The 21,704-nt window shown below is 48.1% G+C and overlaps 1 long non-coding RNA gene across 1 annotated transcript; it reads left to right on the top strand.

Annotated features, from left to right (window-relative positions):
- The first annotated feature begins 1,180 nt into the window (after positions 1 to 1,180).
- Positions 1,181 to 11,823, top strand: LOC144145400 (uncharacterized). Its single transcript, XR_013317493.1, has 2 exons — positions 1,181 to 1,720; positions 11,510 to 11,823. It is a non-coding gene; the product is annotated as an uncharacterized LOC144145400 (long non-coding RNA).
- The last annotated feature ends 9,881 nt before the right edge of the window (positions 11,824 to 21,704 follow it).

Genomic DNA, 21,704 nt, shown 5'->3' on the forward strand with positions numbered 1-21,704 from the left:
TCCCGCTGATTGAAAACGGTCCTGCACTGCTGCGGCGACGATGCAGGCTTCTTCGTCCTCCGTGGTTACTCAAGGCGTAGGCACCCTGGGTACATCGCGGGAGCGAACTTCGTACTCAAGGGGTTGAATTATTCGGTTCACAGTTTTAAAAGGCCTTTCTACAAAAGAACCAATATACCGTGGCGAATACCCGCTCTCTGCCAACCAAAAAATCTCGTGTCATTGATTCTCCGGTACTCGTGCCAATGACCATCTGCAGCAATCGGGAACGCCGTACCAATACGGCTGATCTTTGTTGCTGTCCCATACGGTGGACACACTGGGAACCCATTATTTGCGAATGAAATGATATGCCAACAAACGCAACACGCATGTGGCAGACTCCCAGTTGTTAGACGCCTGAAATCATATTGCCAGAGAAACTGAAGACGCGCATGCGCACAATGTTTATCAGGAGCAATTTGGTCATTTGAAGGTGGCTCAGGCGCCAGAGCCTTGAATCAGTTTACGGGCGAAAACTACCGTTGTTTGCAATTCTACATTTAGGCGTTTTCATGTACGAAGCTAGGAATCGCACATCAAAGCAAGATACCTTTAGCAGCCGAGACGCAACATAGCAGACGAGGAGCAGACGTTCCAATGACGCGATTCGCGCGCGCTGAAAGCATAGTTTCGCTCGGCATAACCAGCGCATGCGTGATGGTTCTTGTGGGGCATGGTACCCTGATCTGATTGTACCGGCAGCCACGCGCTCGCGTGTTCACCCTAAGCTAGCTCACCACTGTACAGGGGGGATTAAAAGAAATACGAACAACGGAGCACACAGCCTCCGCCGCATGCCGCACCGTCTAGCTGCACTGTTGGTAAACTGCGCGCATGCGTAGTTCTTCCCGAGCATTTGAGAGTGTGGCCTACTGTTAGGGGAAATTCCTTATCAAGAAGCGATTCCGGTCATTTATTTCAAAGTGTCTTTTTATGCTCTGTCGCCACTGAGAATCCTGTTATCTACTACATTCGGGAGTCAAGCGCGCAGCAGGCCGATTGTAGCTAGCATGATGCTCTTCAACGATCATCCTGCTCAGTGGCGACGCAGCGTGAAAAGGCACCTAAAAAATAAACGACCGGCGTCGCTTCTTGATCAAGCATTTCCCAATAATGTAGGCCACACTCTCAAACGATCTCGAAGGAGTGCGCATGCGCGCAGTTTACTGACTTTGCAGCCAGACGGTGCAGCATGCGTCGGAGGCTGTACGCTCCGTTGTTCGCATTTCTTTTAATCCCCCCTTTACCTCCTTGCCCTTGTGCCGGACGTGTTAGGGCACTACATTCTCACAAACACGGACAGTGTGGACGTCCGCGCTCACTCTCGTCTAGATCGGCACAAGTGAAGTGAAACTTTACCTCGGCTGCTCGTGTAGCGCCACTGCTATTGCCATGCCTGTGGACATCAACGAAGCCCTTTCCTCCGCTAAGATGAAGATCGACAAGCTGCGTCAGGGCAGACGTGAACGAAGCATTGGCCAACGCCTGCTCCTGCAGAACTTTGTGCGCAAATGCTCACGGTTCCCGAGTGGTTTTCACGGCTACCTACACTGCCAGGCCGCAGACTTGGTTGGATGTCGAAGGAGTGACCACAGGACGGCAAATGTGCAAGTCGACGAGACTGCAACATCCGTAAGCGGGACGACCCGGCACAAACGGAAGCGAGAGGAGCCAGAAGGTACGTGTACGAGAGATATTCGGATCCGGATGCACACAGAACTGCACAAACATTCCTCGCTATCAATTAGCCTTAGGGCTAGAAACACCCCGTAAAACAACTGTCCGTAGGGGCGGGGTCTTCTTCATATCGTGCTCAATGTGTGCGCCACTCTTAACACTGTATACCTAACCTTTCTGTGATTCCGTCTTACGTTACGCATTGGTGCGAGCATGTTACCAGAATTGCCGGTATGGGCGCAGTCTCGTAGGAACCATCCCTCTCCATCTCTCTAAGATAGGGAGCCAACCGCCGCTGATGTTCAGTTGCAAATGCGGCTAAATAATCTCGCGAGTGCAATAGCGAAGCAGCTGCAAAAATGTATAAGTTGTCCTCTTGCTCTTTCTAAAAGAGAGCATGCATATCTTGCTCGCGCATAACCGGTAAGTGTATCGCTGAGCGTGGTAGTCAGTTTTACTAGCTTTTTCTCTTTTCTTTCTTGTTTTTGTTTTCAGTGAGTTACACTAAAATTATGGCCGTTTTTTTTCGTCAAAATCTTCAGTTGCGGGTCAGCGCCGTGGTGTCGTTTTCCCTTCTTTGTCTTCGTCTATGACGCGCTATTTTCACAAATGAACATTCACCAACAGTAGAGTTCACCACAGGCGTAAATGATATGTGTAGATTTGTATCCTAGGCAGGTTTTGCGGTTATTCAGCGTTTAGATCCCAGTGTGACGCAGGGAACGATTGTGTTCCTAGATGCTGGGTGACGTGACGCTCCTAATAGTTTGGGGGGAACGAAGTGCGGCACTCGGGGTCAAAGAGTAGCATGGCATGCGAGTTTTTGTGGATCTTCGTCGGCGGCGTCATTCCCTTCCGGACACTTTTGTCCTTGTGTTGGTGGGGTGTGCACTTTCATCATTGTGGATAAAACCTCCTATCAAGCGTTCAGCTACTATGCGCGTAGCCAATACACTAATGACGTTTTCAGCATCTTTGACAATTTTTAAGTATATATTTGATATTTCCGGTAGGTGGATATCGCAACAAAGATTTCTGTTTTTCCGTTCTTGTGCGTAGAACGGCGATAAAGACCCAGCGATCGCATTGCTAGTCCACTACAACAATTGTTTCCTTCGTCCATTTGAATATAGTCTTACAGTTTTAGAGCTTTTGTCTGAGGAAGCAAAAGGACGCAGGTTCGGTTCTTGGCCGTGGCGGACGCTATTCTGATGGACGCGAAAAGCGAAAACAACCATGTATTAGAGATTTCGAGGCACGTTAAAGATATCCAGGTGGTCAAAATAAATCTGGAGCCCTCCACTACGGCGCGCCTCATCACCTGTCTAGCGTCGGCTTGTAAAACCTCACAATGAATCGATATATTCCTCGGCGGAATTTCATGAAATTTGTTTGTTTGCACACGTATACAAAAGACGCCCTTGAAATTTAGGCAACGTTCAAAATCTACGCAACGTTCAACGTTCAACGGTCGTGTTGCTTCGGTCTACTTCCGCGGACCGAAGTTAGAGAGCAACCATGCTTCCTTAAACACATATTCCAAGAAGGCGAGGTTAACCAATCGCTTACCTCTACTTCCTGTTGGCGTTTCTTGTTACGGTAGATAAATCCAAGGTCGTCATAGCAGTGAAAGATCCCAAGATTAAGGCGCGAAGCCCGCGAATGCATGCCCTCCGGTCAATTGCGCGCGAATCGCTAGCAACACAGTGCAAAAAGTTCCGGTATCAACCTCGGTGCCGCCGCCGTCGTGGCGTTCGTCCGAAAGAAAAACTAGTTCACGAACGCACGCGCGCACAAACCAACGAATATACGGCTTGCTCGCGTGTTCGTGATCTAACGCTGACGCACACGCATGCGAACAGTTAGCGAGCACGCGTCGTACTCTGTCGAAGCAAGTATGACGAAAAGTGCAGGTCCAACTTCCCAAGTTGCATGAGCGTCTGTTTCAAAGTCCGTCTCATGCGTAGCACATTGTTTGCAAAACTAAGCTCTGTATTCCGCGCTGGTGGTACATCACGGTCTGGCACGATCAGTGAGTCGACCGCCAGGTCTTGGCGGGTACGCCACCTGTGTCCGTTTTCACGGTAGACATGACAGATCGTCACGATCCCCACCGACGTCTTAAAGGGACCCTGAAGTGAATTTGTCGAGCTCCCGTTCTTGCTTGCACTGCGTAGACTGGCTCAAATTGACAAACGTTTCATCGTTTATGAGGTCGATAATTCGGTAAATATTTTATAAAGCCCGAAAGAATAACTACCGTGTGCGGTCTGCGGCGGCCGCACCAAGTAAAGGCTGTGACATCGAGAGGAGGTGCACCGTGATTAGGCGATGCCCAAGGTTAGCATTCAAACAAGTTTCTTTTTCGGTTCTGTAAAGGAACATGCTTGACATCTGACGTTATTGTTGCATGGGCATTCTGGATATCTTAATAATTATACCACGCTTCTACCATGTTTTGAGCGGTAAAATGCCTAGAATAAGCCTCCCAATACGGCTTCGAATCGTAGCAATCACTAGCCGAGGCCTACGGAATGGATGAACGCCCTCCGCGTCACCACAGACGCTCAAATGCCATGCTCTTTTTCCCCCTATATTTGGAGCTTGCCTCACTTATCCCTGTATCATAAAAATCGTGTTCGCACCAGGCAAGGGTCTGCTGAATTTGGCCTGTCCCCACTGTCCGCAAGCAGTTTGTGCTTATGGCAACAGCCCACCAACAAGAACTCGCTATACGCGTCAGTCTCAGTTCACCCGCGTTCTGCGAACTCGCTCGTGCACGGAACAGTGAGCTTTACGGCTCAAAAATGGTAAACTCAGAATTGAAAACATCGAGCGAAAGCGAAAAAAAATAAACTAAAATAAAAAGAATGTACCCTAGGAGATTCGAACTTGCGACTTGCAAAACAACACACCTAGCACTTTAGGCCACTCGGCAAAGATGTACGATCTCCCGGTGCTGCAAATATAAGGTATATTATGCATAACCAGTTTACACCTTTATTTATTTTAGCATTTCAAGCTGCTTAGGCCCCGCAGCGATGGCTCCGTGGCTAAGGTGTTCCGCTGCTGAGCACGAGGTCACGGGCTCGATTCCCGGCGGCGGCCGATGCTTCTCTGATGAAGGGGAGAAGCAAAAACGCCCTTGTGTGCGAGATGCAAACGCACTTTAAAGATCCCCAGTTGGTCAAAAATAATCAGGAGCCCTCCGCTACAGCGCGCCTCATCGCCTGCGTTGCGTCGGCGCGTTAATCCCTATTGTCAATTCAAGCAGCTTAGGTGACTATTTGTTTTATAGCGCTCGTGCAGTAAGCACCCCCCCCCAATTTTCACAATATCTCACGTCCAGCAATTGCATTGTTTCAGACGGGAAAGCGTTCCCAAGTGTGTGGTCGTGTTGCTGACGTCTGTGCTTGTTCACCCGGTGCAAAAATAAAGTGCTCCCGGCTCCCTATTTTTACGCTGTACGGTAAAAGTTTCAGCTGATTTTAATTCCTCAATACGTATATTGACTTCGCTGACTCTTCTCCCGCCTTCAAGTGGCCTTAGATTTTCCTACTAGCTTGCCAGTCCGCGAAGCGTCGCATATGCGCTTGTGCAGCGCTTGTGTGGAGCGGCCTGGACTTAGAGCTTGGCGCAGGGTGCAAAGTAACCAACCAAGGAAAGGCACATTCTTCCATTCACAAACGTGTTGTGGCTTAGATTCAACTGAGCGAACAAATCGCGATGACCCGTCGGTGGCCGCCAGACTAAACGCTGGGCAGACTGACTCTATCGGAAAGTCGGCGAGCCATGCAGTAGCGCAGTCAAGCCAAGTCACCTCGTACTGACGTCACACGAAAACGCCACAGAAATTGGGTGAGGATGCAGAGAGGAGCACAGCTTTTGCGAACTGATTTTTGTACTAAATAAGTTCGCGTAAGCGTGCTCAGAAAGGTCGAAACCTGTCCTTTGTACTCCGGACTACATGTTGCGCTAGTAATTCCGCAATGTTTACAAATAACTTCAGTGTCTCTATAGGGCCAGAATACATGGAGCGAACCTTCAAGACGAAGTTCGCGTAGCGGAAAATCCTCCGCGGCAGGGCGCCGTGTGTTCGTCCTGCTCAGCTTTATATTCCTCCATGGTCGGGCTGAACCACCGCGCCGCCGCTGGGACCCTCTCAGTTTGGCTAACTCCATGCCCTATTCCACGACCGCGTTCAGTAAACAGACCCAGTGAAGGAGCTTCCCGTTGGGTTGTACATGGTTTGACTCGGGGGCGTTTCTTCGCCTGAAATATGCGCTTTCAGTTCTCAAAAGCCCTAAAGGCAGTGAATAATGAAAAAAAAAAAAATTACGCCCATCTTCCCGCGAGGGAGCCCCGATGTGATGCGACGCATCAGGGGGGAACGTTTGGACTGACGCTGGTATTGCACTGCGTCACTCCACTCCCAGAAGGGACTGTCGCTTCCATCACGTCTTCATCGGAAGATCTTGCACGGAGGTATCGTCAAGCAAAGTCAAGTCAAGTGCGAGAGCGGGCGCTGGACAGATCGGGCGCCGTGCGCTCCCCCGCTTATATTCCCGCTTTTGAAAGGAGAGGAGCCGGGGGAGAGTCGCTCGCATGCACACACATGCGCGCACCCAGAGCAGCGAAGCGCACACGCGCAGCTGTTGTTATGATAATGATACGGAGTGAGAGTGCGGACACATGCGCGCACCCAGAGCAGCGAAGCGCACACGCGCAGCTGTTGTTATGATAATGAGACGGAGTGAGAGTGCGCGCCAATCGCACAACCAGAGCAGCGAAGCGCAAACGCGCAACTGTTGTTATGATAATGAGACGGAGTGAGAGTGTTGCGCGCAGCTGTCGGAGAGAAGAACGGAGGAGAGTTGCGCATGTGCACTGAGCGTGCGGACAACGCCGCGACAACGACCATGCCGATGGAGGGACATGCCCGCGAGCAAGAGATGAGTTCGAAGAGGGAGATTCGAACCAGCAACTCCCAGATCATGGAACTGGCGTTCTACCTCCACTCCACCTCGCCAGAAGGCGCTTAAGTGCAAAATAGGACATGTCAAGCCTGGCTCTGAATACATACGACTGGCTGCTTCTATTTCGCTGTATTTGAGACTCCCTCGCAGTAATATTGCCTGTTCCTTACACGCCGACCTTGTAGACGTTCCCCATATTGCTGCTAATGCAATTATGTAGCCGGATTTCTTTTATTTAGCCTCGAAAAACCTATCGGACATGCCTATCTCTGTCACACAAGCCACGTTAGTTGGGTCGGGACCGTGTTGCGCTTGAAGCTTGAGCTATCAGAAGAGCGCGGACTTCACTTCTTGCAACTCTATTTTCGTCAACCGGCCTCAGATTTACAATCTGTTTTTTTTTCCTTGGCTAGGCGCAGGACAAGCGCACGTTTATCAAACTCTTCCAAAGCGGCCGTCTGCAGCGGCCCGTAGATTGGTTCCTTCGGTTTGCCGCTTGCCGCCGCTCCGCCGCACACGAACTTTTTTGACCCAGCTAGATCGGCGGAGGATGACGTTTTTTCCGCCGCCGGGAGTCGGGCGTGTGCTGCCGGGCGTTGTTCGTTCTTTTCGTCGCATATTCGCTCCATGTATTCTGGCCTTTACGCACGCATGCATATTTGACATGCATGGTGCCATGCGCAATTGCCGGTAGCTCGCCTGAATCGGGCACGCAGTATTCTTTCCTCCGTGGTGCGACCCTTTTATGATGCATAGCCTGCCAACTTTTTAAATGTCGATAACGAAGTCATGACAGAGAAAAAAATGGAGACAATCAGTTTTCTTGGTTCGGTCAGAGCCTTTTTACACAGCTGCATTATATAATATGTACGTACGAAAATACAACATCGCTGAAGTATTGCTTTGCGTAAATGGTAGGAGTGAATCTCCATGCTTACTCCCGTACAGAATAATAATGACATTGAATTTTACTCTTCGTAATGGAGAGAGGGAGACGATGCGCAGGTTTACTCTACACTGGTGCGGGAGCGGAACTGGGGCTGTACTCCGCCCCGCACGACAAGATTACGCCGTCAGTTTTGCTCTTCCCTAACGTGGGGAGCGAACATTGCATCCACCTCCCCGCAGTTTTCGAGGGGATGCGGGCGAACGCTTACAAGAGTAGAGTGACTTCTGGACTCCTCAAATACTCCGCTGATTTTACAGAGTGTATGTGAGTTCGTGTGCCTCTTGTACAGTTCGTCGTTCGCTTCCTGACCATTGGATCCGGCTATACAGGTGACGTTGTAACTTTCTGCATTATGGGAATATCTTGCCAATTCGCTTGGTATTCTGCCTCAAAAACTGTATAATGTCATTTGTATAGTTCGTCGTTCGCTTCCTGACCATTGGATCCGGCTATACAGGTGACGTTGTAGCTTTCTGCATTATGGGAATATCTTGCCGAAGCGCTTGGTATTCTGCTTCCTAAAAACTGTATAATGTCGTTTGTGAGTCTGTAATGACGTTATACTTCGGTTTGATACTTCCGCTATTCTGTTTGCCAAGAGGATGGCGCCAACTTCAACTTCTTTGTTCCTGCATGTTGTAGGGTCTTGCAGTCACAAAGGTTGCTCAGAGTAGTCAACTACGACAAGTGGGCCCTAGTGCTTTCCTACATCCCGGTGTGGGTGCATACTGCGGTCTCATGATATTGAAACTTTAACCGAATAAACTTGAGTCTTCCATAACCGCAACTTCTTGGGTGGGAGTGCTCATTTATTTATTTATCTATTTATTGATCTATTGATCTATTGATTGATTGATTGAAGGTTTAACGCGCGGTCGCAACGCAGGAGATGACGCGCGCAATAACAGAGAGCTCCGGAATATTTTTGACCACCTAGTGACCTTTACGTGCGTTGAAATCGAGTACACACGGGCGTTCTTGCTGCTTTTCGAGGCCGCCGCGGTCGGGTATCGCACCCGCATCGTCGTGCTCAACAGTGCAACACATTACCACTTAGCCACCGCGGCGTGTTTGTGTAGGATTGTATTTATATTTTTCGTAGAGGATAGTTTTCATGTATAGTCGCTGAGTGGGCCGCACTTCGTTAGTTCGTCTCACGATCAAAATTCCGAGGCTGATAACTACACTATATGCTATCCTTGTGATGGTGTTTCTTTTCATTTCTTTGGTGCGGATAAATTTATGGCTCAGTAGCTATGCACTATTCTCGTCATGACAATTGGTTGCACGCGTATTACATTTTCTTTTTTTTCTCTTTCTTGCTCTTCTCCTGGGTAAACGTTGTATTTGTGTGCAATATATGTTAAAATATTTTCTTATTTTCCATTTGTGAGTGCGAGGTGGTCAAAATTAATCCGGAGCTCTCCACTACGGCGCGCCTCATCGCCTGCGTTGCGTCGGCGCGTTAAACCGTACAACCAATCAATCTATTGTGAGTTTGGAACTACTCGCTTGTATAGAACCCCCAAGAGCATTCTTACGTGGCTGTTCTCTGGAGGGATATCCTTACCTATTTTGAGGAGGATGTTTTAACTTGGCCGCGTGGCGCCATCTGTCATTTACGAAACGGAGCTTGCAGCGGAGACATAACCATGGGAATATTGAAAAGTGTTTTGAAAATTTATGTGAATAGATGTTTTACAGTGGGCTTTATTTTAGCTATTTCTCGAAGTAAAATCTATGCTTTTTTTATTGCTGAGACACCAGCGTTTATCCCCTGTCCCCTGTTTTCGTTAGGTCACACACTGTTGGTGCCCGCATAAGTCCCAGTAGAAAACACAGCGCGGTGGCTCACTGGGTTAGGCTTTGCGCTGCGGAGCCCGAGGACGCCAATGCAATTCCCGGCTGCGGCGGCCGCTTTTCTCATTCAAGCAGAAAAAACACCATTGCGTCGAGATGTCGGCGCACGTTAGATCCGAAAGTGGTCAAAATTCTTCCGGAGGTTTCCCCTACGTCATGAATCGCAGACCGCTGGTAGCTTCAGGGCATGAATTACCGAAAAATTATATTTTTGATCTTTCGGTGGAAACACCCTTTGGTATGGGGGCCTAAGTTGTGGACATGACTGGAGACCGTGTCTGCCGAGCATGCCACCACCGACTGGGCATATAAATAACATCACCTCACAGGCGAGGCGCCTGGTGAAAGGGCGGGTCATTTCTTTCGTATGTTACTCGTATTTTGTATCATTGTCCTCCTTTTTACTTCTGTTGCCGTAGCGCCACAATACAGATTTAGCGGAGCCATCGAATTTGGCTGCATCATTTGTAGCTTCCGGGAGGCAGCGTTGCCGTATTTCCGGAGACGCCTGATCAGCACGGCTGATAGTGGGCGGCTAGAAGCCTCGGGGGAATTGAAAAATAAGCTTAATAAAGCTATCGCGTTAAAATTTAGAAACCTCATGCAGACGTTTGGCGCCCTAAAGAAACGCTACCTTTTGCGCACTGTTTGCCACGAATAGGACTCCGTTTTCTAAATTGGTAAATTCAATTTCGGTTGTGTTTTAAGAAATATTACAAAAGGCGAAAGAAGCAGCTGGTTCTGATAAAAATCGGTTATTAATTTTCCCGCGCCTTTCTCGAAATTCTCCAACGTAATAAACTAGCCAGTTTAAATCGATACATGGGAGTCACTAAGCTCACATGCCGAATTGTTTCGGTGTCTGCGCTTGTGTCACGCGGTGGTCCAGTCCCAGACTACCCCATCAGGGGGGCTAGGTTTTCTTTCCGCCTACGCACGACCGGGCTACAGCGGCGGCGCCGCCGCTCTATCCTGGCCATGGCCGACGCTGCTGCGTTCGGAACGACGCCCCACGAATTCCAGGTAGCGGCTGGCAGAATCCCTGGTTTCACTCTTCGTAGAGCCATACGTTTGAATTCAAGTGACGTTGCATGGACAATTCCTGTGGGCATCGTTTCCAGCTTTTCTTTCCAACCTGGTTCACAGCGTCGATTGGAGCCAATTTTTAAAACAAATTGTCCCCGATCCATACGCTGCTTCCGCAGCACCCGTTGCTCCATCATTACAACAGCAGAAATATTCCACACCGAGATCGCTTACGTTATTTAGCTTCAGCAAGCTCGCTTCTCTGTTTCTAATTTATTTCACTCTAGGTATCTTTTCTTTTTATTTACTTTATTCTCTTCGACCTGTAAAAGTGACGGCTTTACGCCAGGTAATTACTAGACGCTATCTTCCCGTGCCCCAGCCATAACGACCACTTTCTTCTATCTTCTGCGTCATCGACACTGAGGCGACCGTCGCATTTCCGCTTTTACTCGTAGCGTCGTTCCTCGTACCAACGCGTGACCTGCTACGATAGCAGATAGTTTAGGCATAGCGGCTAACGCAGGCTACGCTACCGGCGGCGGGTATCCCGACCCACCTGCACATGTGTGCCCCGGCAATTACTAGAGGAAGTGCGTGGGTACGCCGACGTGAGGCACCCGCCAACGGAACGAATGAGCACATGCGCAGTCGGGTCCCGGCACCCGCTGGAGCTAGCGTGGCGTGCGCTAGCCGCTATGCCAAAACTCGGTAGTATTATTTTTTTGTATGGCTGGCCAACTACGTCACAAACACGTAATCATGGCGCCTTTGCTGAGAACCTGATGTTCCCTGTCCTTTAGTGGCTTGACGCCCCTCGTACTCGGTTTATTTCACGTGTGTGCACTGAATGCTTTAGAGGATTTTTCACCCTGAACGAACAAATCCATTTCGCCTTATCGTAATCTGCTTTAATTGAACAGATCACTTTTCATTCACCACTAATAAACGTTTTGGTTCCTTGTTTTTACTCAAACAGATGATCCTGGTTCCTGCAAGCTGCCCCGACGTCTCCTTTTTCCAGGCCAGAGATCCACCCAAGATGACGCGCTAGGTTGTAGAAATCCCGTTTCCGATGCTGAACGGAGAGGATATCCGGATTACGTTGTTGCGGGAGCACAATTGAATACGTTCCAGATGACCGACCCACCAGGCTACTCAGGCCTTCCTTCTTTCCTGTCGGTCTTCAAGCCCTACCTGCCATTTGGTCAGCACAGGACCCAAAAATCTCGAGAAGGCCTGCAGGAGTCGCAATTACCAACTTCGCAGTCGGCTGAATAAATTGTTCAAGAAGCCGGTTCTCATTTCTTATTTGTTTTCCAAGACATCTTCAAAAGATAGATGGTTAAACATCGAACCTTTCTCTTACACAACCTCAGTGAGAGTTCAAGTCCTAAATCCAAACTGCATTGGCGATGTCGGAATAGTGCAATTTGGTGGACGTCAGCTTCATAACGAGAGGAACAGATCTTCAAATCCGACCATGAGAAGCGTTTTTTTTTTCTTGAGAGGCTGTTTGCGTAAGTTGGCTTTTCTCAAGTGCGTGGCGCCAAACGACGGCACAAATAAAACATAAAATGCTATCCTTCAATTCTCCTGCCTCCGTACTTCTTCCCAGCACACTGCTACTTTCACGAGCAGGCTACAACTTCCGGCCGGATGAACGGATGCCTTGTACTGAACTCTGGCTTAACAAGAAAACAGGGGCAAAATGTTGCGGCGGCAGGTCTCAGATACGGAATGGCGGCGTTAAGAAGGCGTGTGTTTTATATTTCATACTTCAGCAGAAAAAGGCCCGCCCCAACTGCCACCGAGGCTTACACATCTCCGGTCCTCTATATTTGACCAAAAGCGCGCTAAAACTCAAATTTCTGCCGGAATTTACACTCTACCTACGGGGAAACGTCTTGGTTTAGGTTTAGTCCGCCGGGCCTTTCTCCGGCCCCGCTGCAAATTTTTGAGATTATGCGTTGCGTCCGCGCCAGACCTACAATCAATCAATTAAGATAAACCAAAAAACTTGCAGCGGGACCTTTCTCCGGCCCCGCAACGCAGGCGATTAGGCGCGCCGTAGTGGAGGGCTCCGGATTCATACCACGTGGGGACCTTTAAAATGGGCTGAAATATCCTACACACGGGCACACTTTCGGTTTATTCTACTGCCATCTGTTTACATGCATGCACAGAGTCACGTCGGAAACGAATCGCCCGTCCTTTTTCAGAGGTAGTGTCCAAATATTCTAGAACTGTCGACCTAATGTATATACCGTATCGAAATCACCTGATATAATGAATCGGATGCTATAAGGGATCTCTCATAACGCCGGTATCATTTATACGTCATGACTGGTTAGTTCCAGGAGAAGTTGTAAACTTTACTGAATTCCTGTCTGCTGTCTAATCAGCCATGTACGTAGTGAAAATGGGTGCAGAAAACCGGTGATGCTCTTGGTTTATCGAAACTATCCCAAAACATTTTAAATATGACTTAGTTTCGACTAAATTCTAACGGCGTTACGCGTATGTGACCTCATTCGCTCAATATCACCCGTTCGGACACTGCAGCCAAATTTTGCCCTCTTTATTTATTGCATACTTTCATACCTTGGAAGTTCTCGATTCGAGAAATGTTAGTTCTATTGATTGTTACTTTCGTTTTATTTTCGATTTGTGTTTACATTTGACGGGGGGATGCAAGGTACCATAGTGTTTGAATTTTGATCGTTTTTTTGTTATTGCAAACAATGCCTTATGCGCTGCTCTTTTTGATTTTCCATTGATGGGGATGAATTGAATACACGGTCTAGAATTTCGTAATTCAATTACGGTATATATGTCGTTTTGTACATTGTTTACGCTTAAATCACTGCAGTAGACACAGCAGTCTCATGTTATTTCATTTTTTTTTGTGGTGTATTTATCTTTGCTTGCAGTATTAAATGTTGTCTTATTTGCCTATCCATAGCCAAACTAGGTGAGTTTTCGTTTCTAAGTATTACATTTTGGAATTCTTTTTTCCCATTATATACATTCGTCCTACAAAAGGAAATAAAAGTTTGTAAGTTAAAATGACAGATCACGTTACAGATTTAATCAAATCCGTTGTTCCAGTTGGTGTGTCATACAAAGATGCCTGCGCTTTAAACGCGTTATATTCTGGTACACTTTCACATATAGAGCTTAACAAACTTCGCCAGCGTTGCATTGTGCAACATCTCTCTCCTGAGGTAGCTGTTCGCTAGTCCAGAAATGACAGATCCGGGTCCGTCACTGGTTCGTCCGACGGCAACCCGTAGTCTTCTGTGGATGCCGGGAATGGTGCCCCCATTGCCGGGTAGCTGTCGTCGTCTTCATCGTCGCACGAAAGTTCTTCCGGCTATTCGGGAGCAGGGTAAGGGCTCGTCGAACACAGAAGGCGGCGTCGCTTGGACGGTGTCGCAGCATCTGCGAGAGAAAAGCAAAAAAAAAATTCCTTGTAAAACAACTTGCAACATACCACTATCAATGTCAGCCTACGTCGTAAAGCACTCGAAGCTACTCAATGCGCTTAGGGAGAGAACGCAAGTGCGTGCGAAAGCAGCAAAGTCGCCCTGGCGCAGCACTTACCATTTTCGGGGTCTCCTGAGCGCTTCTGCGGGTAAGTGCTTTCCAGCTGCACTGCAGGCACGTTTTCCACTTTGACAGAATCCCCGTCGCTGCTCCCAGTGGGCGCATCACAGCGGTCGCTCCTGGCAGGCCGGGCCCAGTCCCTCCACAGGTTCCGCAACAGCAGGCGCCTACAAATCCCCGGGTCTCGACGGCTGCCATCCAGGGCCTGGATCTTCTCCCTGGCTGCAGACAAAACAGACTCAGCATTCACTTCCATCACAAGGAACGATACAGAGGGATACTCAACCGGAAAAAGGGCAGCGAAAAAACACCGCTGACACGACAGCTAGAAGAGAAACGACTGAACTCACTGAGTTACTTGCTTCTTACGCTTTTTGACCTTATCTCATCCCCTTTCCACTGAGAGAAACGTGATTGGTGGGGCATAGCTTATTGCCCCCCACCTTTTCTTAGAAAACAACCAGTCGGGCGACAAAAGCGTCACGCCTTTATGACAAAGCTTCTTGTTCCAGGAACAAACCCAGGGGACACCTGGTACTGTCTCTCTTACCTTGAAGCGAGCGCTCGTGCGGTCAAGGTCAACCACGCGCACGTGCGGTTGTCCGCGCCCGGAATAGCGCCTCTGACCACGAATCCACAAATGAATAAAATTAAAACAGGGTAAACTGGAGCAAATATGTACTGATGAATTCTATTGTTCAAAATATTTGGCGCAAGTGGTAAAACCATCTGTTTAAAATTAGCTTCACACACAGTGTCATACTTTTAAAATGTGTTCCGCATCGAGCTACAGGTTTTACTTCTGTAATAATTTGAATGGTTGTGACTGCCCGTTTTCTATATTTTTATTCGTGCACGGTGGATAAGCCTTGCAAAGCCACACGCAGTACGACGCGGTCCAAAGCCTCTATTTGCATTTTTTCGTGCATTGCGGCTGCCGTTCCAGCTGCCTCGATAATCTCTCGGGAAAGTGTATGAGAAGACCAGTGTTGTTTAGAATAACTTATTGTTGCGTGAGTTGGTGCATATTGGTGAACAAACATGGGCTTTGCGCGAGAAATGCAACACATACGGCAAATACTAGACAAGCGCAAGCGACAGTCCTTTCTGTATGTGCTGTCTGTGCCGCGCAAAGCCCGTGTTTATTCACCAAGATGCACCAACTGGCTGAACAATATGTTCTTCTAAACAACACCGGTCTTGATGTCAGACGTCATTGTCATGCACTTATCTGAGAGATTATCCAGGCGGGTGTAGTGGGAAGCAAAGGGGATAATTGCACAGGTGTACCGTCCATTCTATTGTCAAAAAATGACATTGCTCGTTTGGACCATCAATTGGGAATATTCCCATGACTGATCGTTTCGTCTTTTTTCCTTGTTTCGATGTCTGCCGTCAGTGGGTTTAAATCGGGTTTGTGCACATGGCTGTTTTGCAGTTATGGTATCTGCTATGACGTTGTGATAAAATTATATATATATATTTATATTCATGAGTGTTTTTTCTTTTCATTAAAACTCGTTTGGAGTGAGCTCTTTTTTATTGTCCCTCTTCTTGACGTTACTGGTCTGCTTTCGGCCTGTAAAGCACAAGAACGTTTTTACTTTACGTAAAGTGTGTCCACGAGTACTCCGGCGACCACACTTAGCGGCAACACAGGAATGCGTGGCTGCAGCTACAGCCAGAACATGCTAACAGCACCGCGTAGAAACAGCGCGTATGCGCTCAGTGGTATCAGGCCCACTACAGAGCTCATCGCGCGCAAGCCGCCATCAGGATGCCGGCGTGTCGTCTACTGCCTGGTGCATCAAGATGCATGCAGCCGAAGTGTTGGCCGTGAGCCAGCACAAATATTTTGCCTGTTTTTTTTTAATGCAGAGCATTTCTTTAACTCACGATGTCACCGTTCTAGGCGTCCGTAGTAGTCCGCATCGCTCGCAGGAGCGCCCTCTCGGCGCGATTGTCAGCCCCGCTCCTCCTCGCCTACTCTCCGCTCACATCGCGCGCTCTCTCCGCGGTGGGTTCGCGCCCAACAGTTGGGGGCGCGCCCGTCGCGGGATCAACAACATCTGTGGCGTGATCGTGACGTCTGCATTGCGCGCGCGTGGCGCGATCGTGGAGTAATAAAGGCGGGTGTTGGCGAAGCTGGAACGCACTCATCGCCGCGCTCTCTCGTCAGCAGTTGCCACAAGTGCAACATTAATTACGTAACGCAAACTACTTAACGTCATGCGCCCCCGGAAATGCTCTGCATTTGATCGTGCCCCTCGCGAGGGGGATGTTTCTTCCATCAGGAAAACGGCTACCGCTGGCGGGAATCGAACCCGCGTCCTCGGGCACAGCAGAGCAACGCCTTTTACTCTAATTTCGCAAGGCACATGCTAGCACCTACAATAGGAAGAGGCACCAACAAAGCACTTTTTTCTTTCGTAGTTTGGCTGCATATATCCAAAATATCAGAACGAACATAGGTAGTGAGCGGGCGGCGAGCGACTATGTCAATTTAAATTGATTGATTGATTGATTGTGGGGTTTAACGCGCCGACGCAACGCAGGCGATGAGCCGCGCCGTAGTGGAGGGCTCCGGATTAATTTTTACCACCTGGGGATCTTTATCGTGCGCCGAAATCTCGTACACACTAGCGTTTTTCCTTTTCGCCTCGAACAGAAAAGCGGCCGCCGTGGCCGGGAATCGAACCCGCGACCTCGTGCTCAGCAGCGCAACGCCTTAACTACTGAGCCACCGCGGCGGGTCTCAATTTAAATTGAGTCGAGTAAACCTCTAGGGTGTGCGAGATGGGAGAGGACCAGCATGAGAGGTGAGCGGGAAAGAGAAGGGAGGCATTTACTTGCCAGGGGCGACAGATGACTTCCGTCTTTCGTCGACATTTGCGACGAAAGGAGCAGATGCGCTGCCATTTTTTCCTTACCGGGTAGGGTTGCTTAAAGATATACCGTATTGATTGGATACACTATTTATGTGCTCCTATGTGTTCGGCGGATGCGGTCTATTTAAACCAATGAAATAATAAATCTGTAAATGAATTTCCAAATGTTTATTTTGAGAAGTTACAACCGGTTAGTTTGTTGCGATTTTTCCGGGATTTCTTCCATTTGTCTGTTTGTTTCTTTCAGGTGTCATTGGCTGCAATGATGCGAGGGCGGGGCGTACGATATAACTTTTTGATTTGGTGACTCTGGGCAGCTTTTTTTTAGCCTTAATGTTTTTTCACGCACAAAAAAAATATTCTTTTATCCTGTACACCAAATAAACGCGCAAACATCGCCAAATATGCAATGTTCACAATACGAGGCAATATACGGTATGCAGTTTGGACAACTTAGCAATAAATGCTTACGCATTACCATAGTTAGATGTAACAAAAATTTCGAAGTTGAAGCTAAATTGCATGCTTTTCAGTTGCGATTTTGAACCCTTTCCCGACGTTGTTTTTCACAACCCGTGTCATCAGTTTCTTCAAAGCAACCTATGTCGGTTAGCACGTTTTATTTGAATTTATGTAATTAGGTAGGATTGCGACAATACTAATGAAGAGAAATTTCTGAACTGTCAACTGTGAATATGACCGTCTACGCTACATAATAACGAAAAGAGCAAATGAAAGCGCCGCTCATGCAGAAATCATGAATCGGTATGTATTTGCTGCTTTTTGGAATAGTTCGGAAACTTTATGAAATAGAAGCATGCGATCCGTTATCTAGGAATAAGAAGCACGCAGTCTCTACAATGCTGCACCTTTCAAGGCCATCATGGTGCCGCAAGGTACCTTTATCAGCTGGAGCGTAAGCTGCGGTTTTCGTATAGCTTCGCTCGCACAGCGTGGACACCGAAACATTTCGGCATTTGAGCTTAGTCGATTCCCATTGATTGCGGTTTAAACTAGTTACTAGTAACTTTAAGAATTCCGAGAAAGCTGAGGGAGCTTTCAAAATCGCTATTTTTCAGATCCATTTTCTTCTTACGCGTTTTGTAATAGTTGCTAAAACATAACCGAAATGGTATTCACTAATTTATAAAACGGAGCACAATTCGTGACAAGCAGTGCGCAAAAGGTAGCGTTTCTCTGGACGACGGGTGGCAGTATGTGGTCTGTGCGTTTTGTTTTCCCGCCCTGCAAACCAATCCTTAACGTATCTTTGCCATACGATCACTAATTTCTTTTGGTTCGGGTTAACGAGGAGGTGCTGTCGAACACGTCAATCACGCCGTGCGAAGGAAGTGCGCAATAGACGAACAGCACGCCAGAAAAACCAAAAACCACCGCCGCTGAAGGAGATGACAAAAGGCATCCCTCCAACGCGCCCGCCCGTCGGTGCTGCTAATCTGCGAAGCCACTTTTTCCCTAGCTAGGACCAAATAATTTCGTAGATTCCCTTTTGCTCAATGTGGTTATCACATGTATTTCCCTGACAATGTGTTTGTGCTATGAGAAACGACTGCAGTGTGTACTTTTAAGGCATAATTATGTATCCGTTTGAGAGTATTTGTTCAAGTAACTGCGATGAAGCTGAAAAAAATGTTGCCGTACAGTTTGATGCTTTAAGCATTTTGTTTCATCAGGTCATAGAGTTCATCACGGGGGAGTGGAGGGGGTTACATGCAATATTGAAGAAGACGTAAGAAAATCACCAAGAAAGGAAAAGCAATCACACTGCGCGCGTACAACAATAAACTATTTCAACAAAGAGTACATATAACAGCGCATTGCATATAAGACGACGACATGTGAAATTATAAAAATAACATAATCAAGAACACCGCAGTTCAACGTAAAACAAAAAATTTTGCACTACGAAACAATGGACTTGTAATAGCATGCAAGTATTGCCGTGAACCATGTACGGGTTTGTTTATTTATTGTTTTTTTAAAGCCAGGCCGCGCCCGGCTCTGTAATCTGTGTCCCATGCGAAGAGCGGGTTCAGTTCTTTATTTTTGTGCCGCACGGGCTATCTCATTCAGAGAAGCACGCTGTTTCGCCCTAACTTCGATAGCCCACAATAATCTTCTGTGATCTACAATGTTCTAAATGTGAATCGACGGTTCCAGAAACACTCGCGCCGAAAGATAAAAGCCTGAAGAGCAGACGCCGCGGCATTCCGTTCATCGTTACTTGCCTGCGCAAGTCACTTTGTTGACAGCTGCTTCGCCGCCTCTGTATTCTTTTTGAGTTGATAGGGGAGCACAAGTTCGCTCCAGTGCACTTGTTTTTCCTGCAAGAGAACTGCGTCGTCCTTGACTGCGTGACAGTATATAGACAAAGAAGTTTAGGAACGAGCGCAGACGATGCGCAGTGCATCCGATATTCCAGAGAGCAAGATTTCCTCAATCATGTTCTTTCGCAATTAGCACCAACAATGTCAAAAGTAGAGACGATAGCTCTCGTAGATGCACATTTATGTTAAATAGATATCTGTGCTTCATCTAGAAACTAAAATGCATACGTATGTAAAAAATCATGAAAGCTAAAATTAATAAAGGGCACCATTACACAAATTTAGGCATAAGACCAAGTGGAAGCAAAAAAGTCCTTCGATGTTGAAATATTTCCCTTTTTCCCTAACTGCGAATAAAATCCCCTCGATCAAGGGATATTTCCCTAGAGTGTGTAGCATTGCTGCATCCGCAAGAAGTCAGCTGCGTGCGGGGAACGCTGTGTAATTGCGCCCTTTCGCCGAGCCATCTAGACTATGCTCCGGGAGTTAAAAGGTTATCTTGTAGCGCTTCACCTACGGAGAAAATGGAAGGTTTGAGTGCAGACCGTTTAGAACGAGTAGTTAGCCCCCTTACCAACATGGCGCTAATGCCAAATTCGCCACTGCTGGCCTTTTCCAGTTTCGGTTTCGCCGTAGACTGTCGTGGTCAGCTCGCTATGCCCCGTTCGCAGAATGTGTGAAGCACGCAACAGAGTCATCATTCACATTGTCGATGCGGTGGACCTTATGTTGGTCGCCGCGAAAAGGAACAGAACTTTCGAGGAAGTGTAAAAGTCTATGGAGTCATGGAAAGTTTCCGTACATGGGAACGTGGCATTTCACAATGCGCTGATTTCCGCACTTAGCGCAACAGAGAGACCAGGCATCGCTGGTTCGCCATTCTACAACGGAAGAATTTTGTTTAAAGCCCTTCGGGAAGGGAGCTCTTTCAGACCATAACGCAAGGCTGCTCAAATTTGCCTCTGCGCGCCTGTTCTAAAGAATGTATCCTGTGGTGTATACGCGTTGCGTGCGTCAGTAGCGACGAAACGAGTTAGCCCTGTAGACCTTAGCGGTGGATCCCACATTCTTTTCTATTTTTCGCAAGCGCATATAAGCTTTGCCACGGCGTAGGATATCTCGTCCCACGGTACTTAAAGTGCCCCAAACGCCTTTCATCGCACCGCCGGCGTCCCCGGAACTTCGCCGCTCGGCGCTGCAGCTAACCCATCCTTCCTACTCGTGACGACCGAAACTCCTGGCGTCATCAGGGATTGCATGTGTTTCGGTCGCACTGCAGGTGCGTATTCTGCGCGTTGGCGCAACCGAAACTAAGCCGTAGCGGCAATTGCCTTGCGTCGGAGGCTGCATTTTCTACAGTATTTCCAACTCCTGTTGCAAATGAATCTGTACATTCTCATGAGGCAACAGTGTTACTACCTGCCGATCAGAGCCGTTTCATTTATTTGAAGAGTCATCATCGTTTTGAGGTGGAGGGCTGAATTGCATGAAGCCGACACCGCCCAGTGCCAAACCGCAACTGGGTGCAGGGTGGTGAGTAGAAGTGGCGCTTTTATTGGACCCGTGCAAAGAAAGGGATTGCATACCTTATCTGGCTAAGTGTGAACATGGGAAGCAATTCCTACTGGAAGGGATCTTGCTTTGTTTCTGTATAACCCCATTTGTGATTATTATTGCCCTGTCAGCCTTCAGAAGTGACAAAACTATGGGTGTTCTCACGTCATGTCGAAGCCGCAAAATAAAGTGTGGCAACCTACGGTTCCATTCCTGATTTACATGGTTCCTGTGTACGCATAAAAAGGAAAACGTGCCGTCAAACAGCTTTGAAACGTGTCAAAAGGAGTTTGACGATGGGGGGCCAGTCATAACCGCGTTGTAACAAGCATTATGGGGCATCGGTTGGGACTAAGTAGTCTCTGAAGGTTGACACACAATATCTACGCGTCCACTAAGTCCTCACCCGAAGCGACAGTCCAAAATAACTTATATAAATGCACCCTTAAAAGCCACTCCGTCGCTCGCCACCGCGACACGGCTCATTGAGGGCCACGGCGAGAAACGCGCCTGAATAGGCCAGAAATCTCGAGTGACGCCACATCGTTCAAGATGGCTGCGTCCAAGCCGCTGCTCTGAAAACCGTGTAAAACTATTTTTGCTTTTACCTCGCAGATTCTGGAAACGCGTCCAAGTGACGCCGCCTTCTGTGCTCGACGACCCCTTAGCCTGCACCCAGAGAAGATGAAGCCAAACAGCCGGAAAAATCTTCGTGCGACGATGAAGACGACTACAGATACCCGGTCAGCGGGGCTGCGTTCCCGACATCCACAGA

This window comes from Haemaphysalis longicornis, unplaced genomic scaffold, assembly GCF_048455015.1.
Source record: "Haemaphysalis longicornis isolate Haplotype H1 unplaced genomic scaffold, Haemaphysalis longicornis Haplotype H1 scaffold_7, whole genome shotgun sequence".
In the NCBI taxonomy this organism is placed as follows: Eukaryota; Metazoa; Arthropoda; class Arachnida; order Ixodida; family Ixodidae; genus Haemaphysalis; species Haemaphysalis longicornis.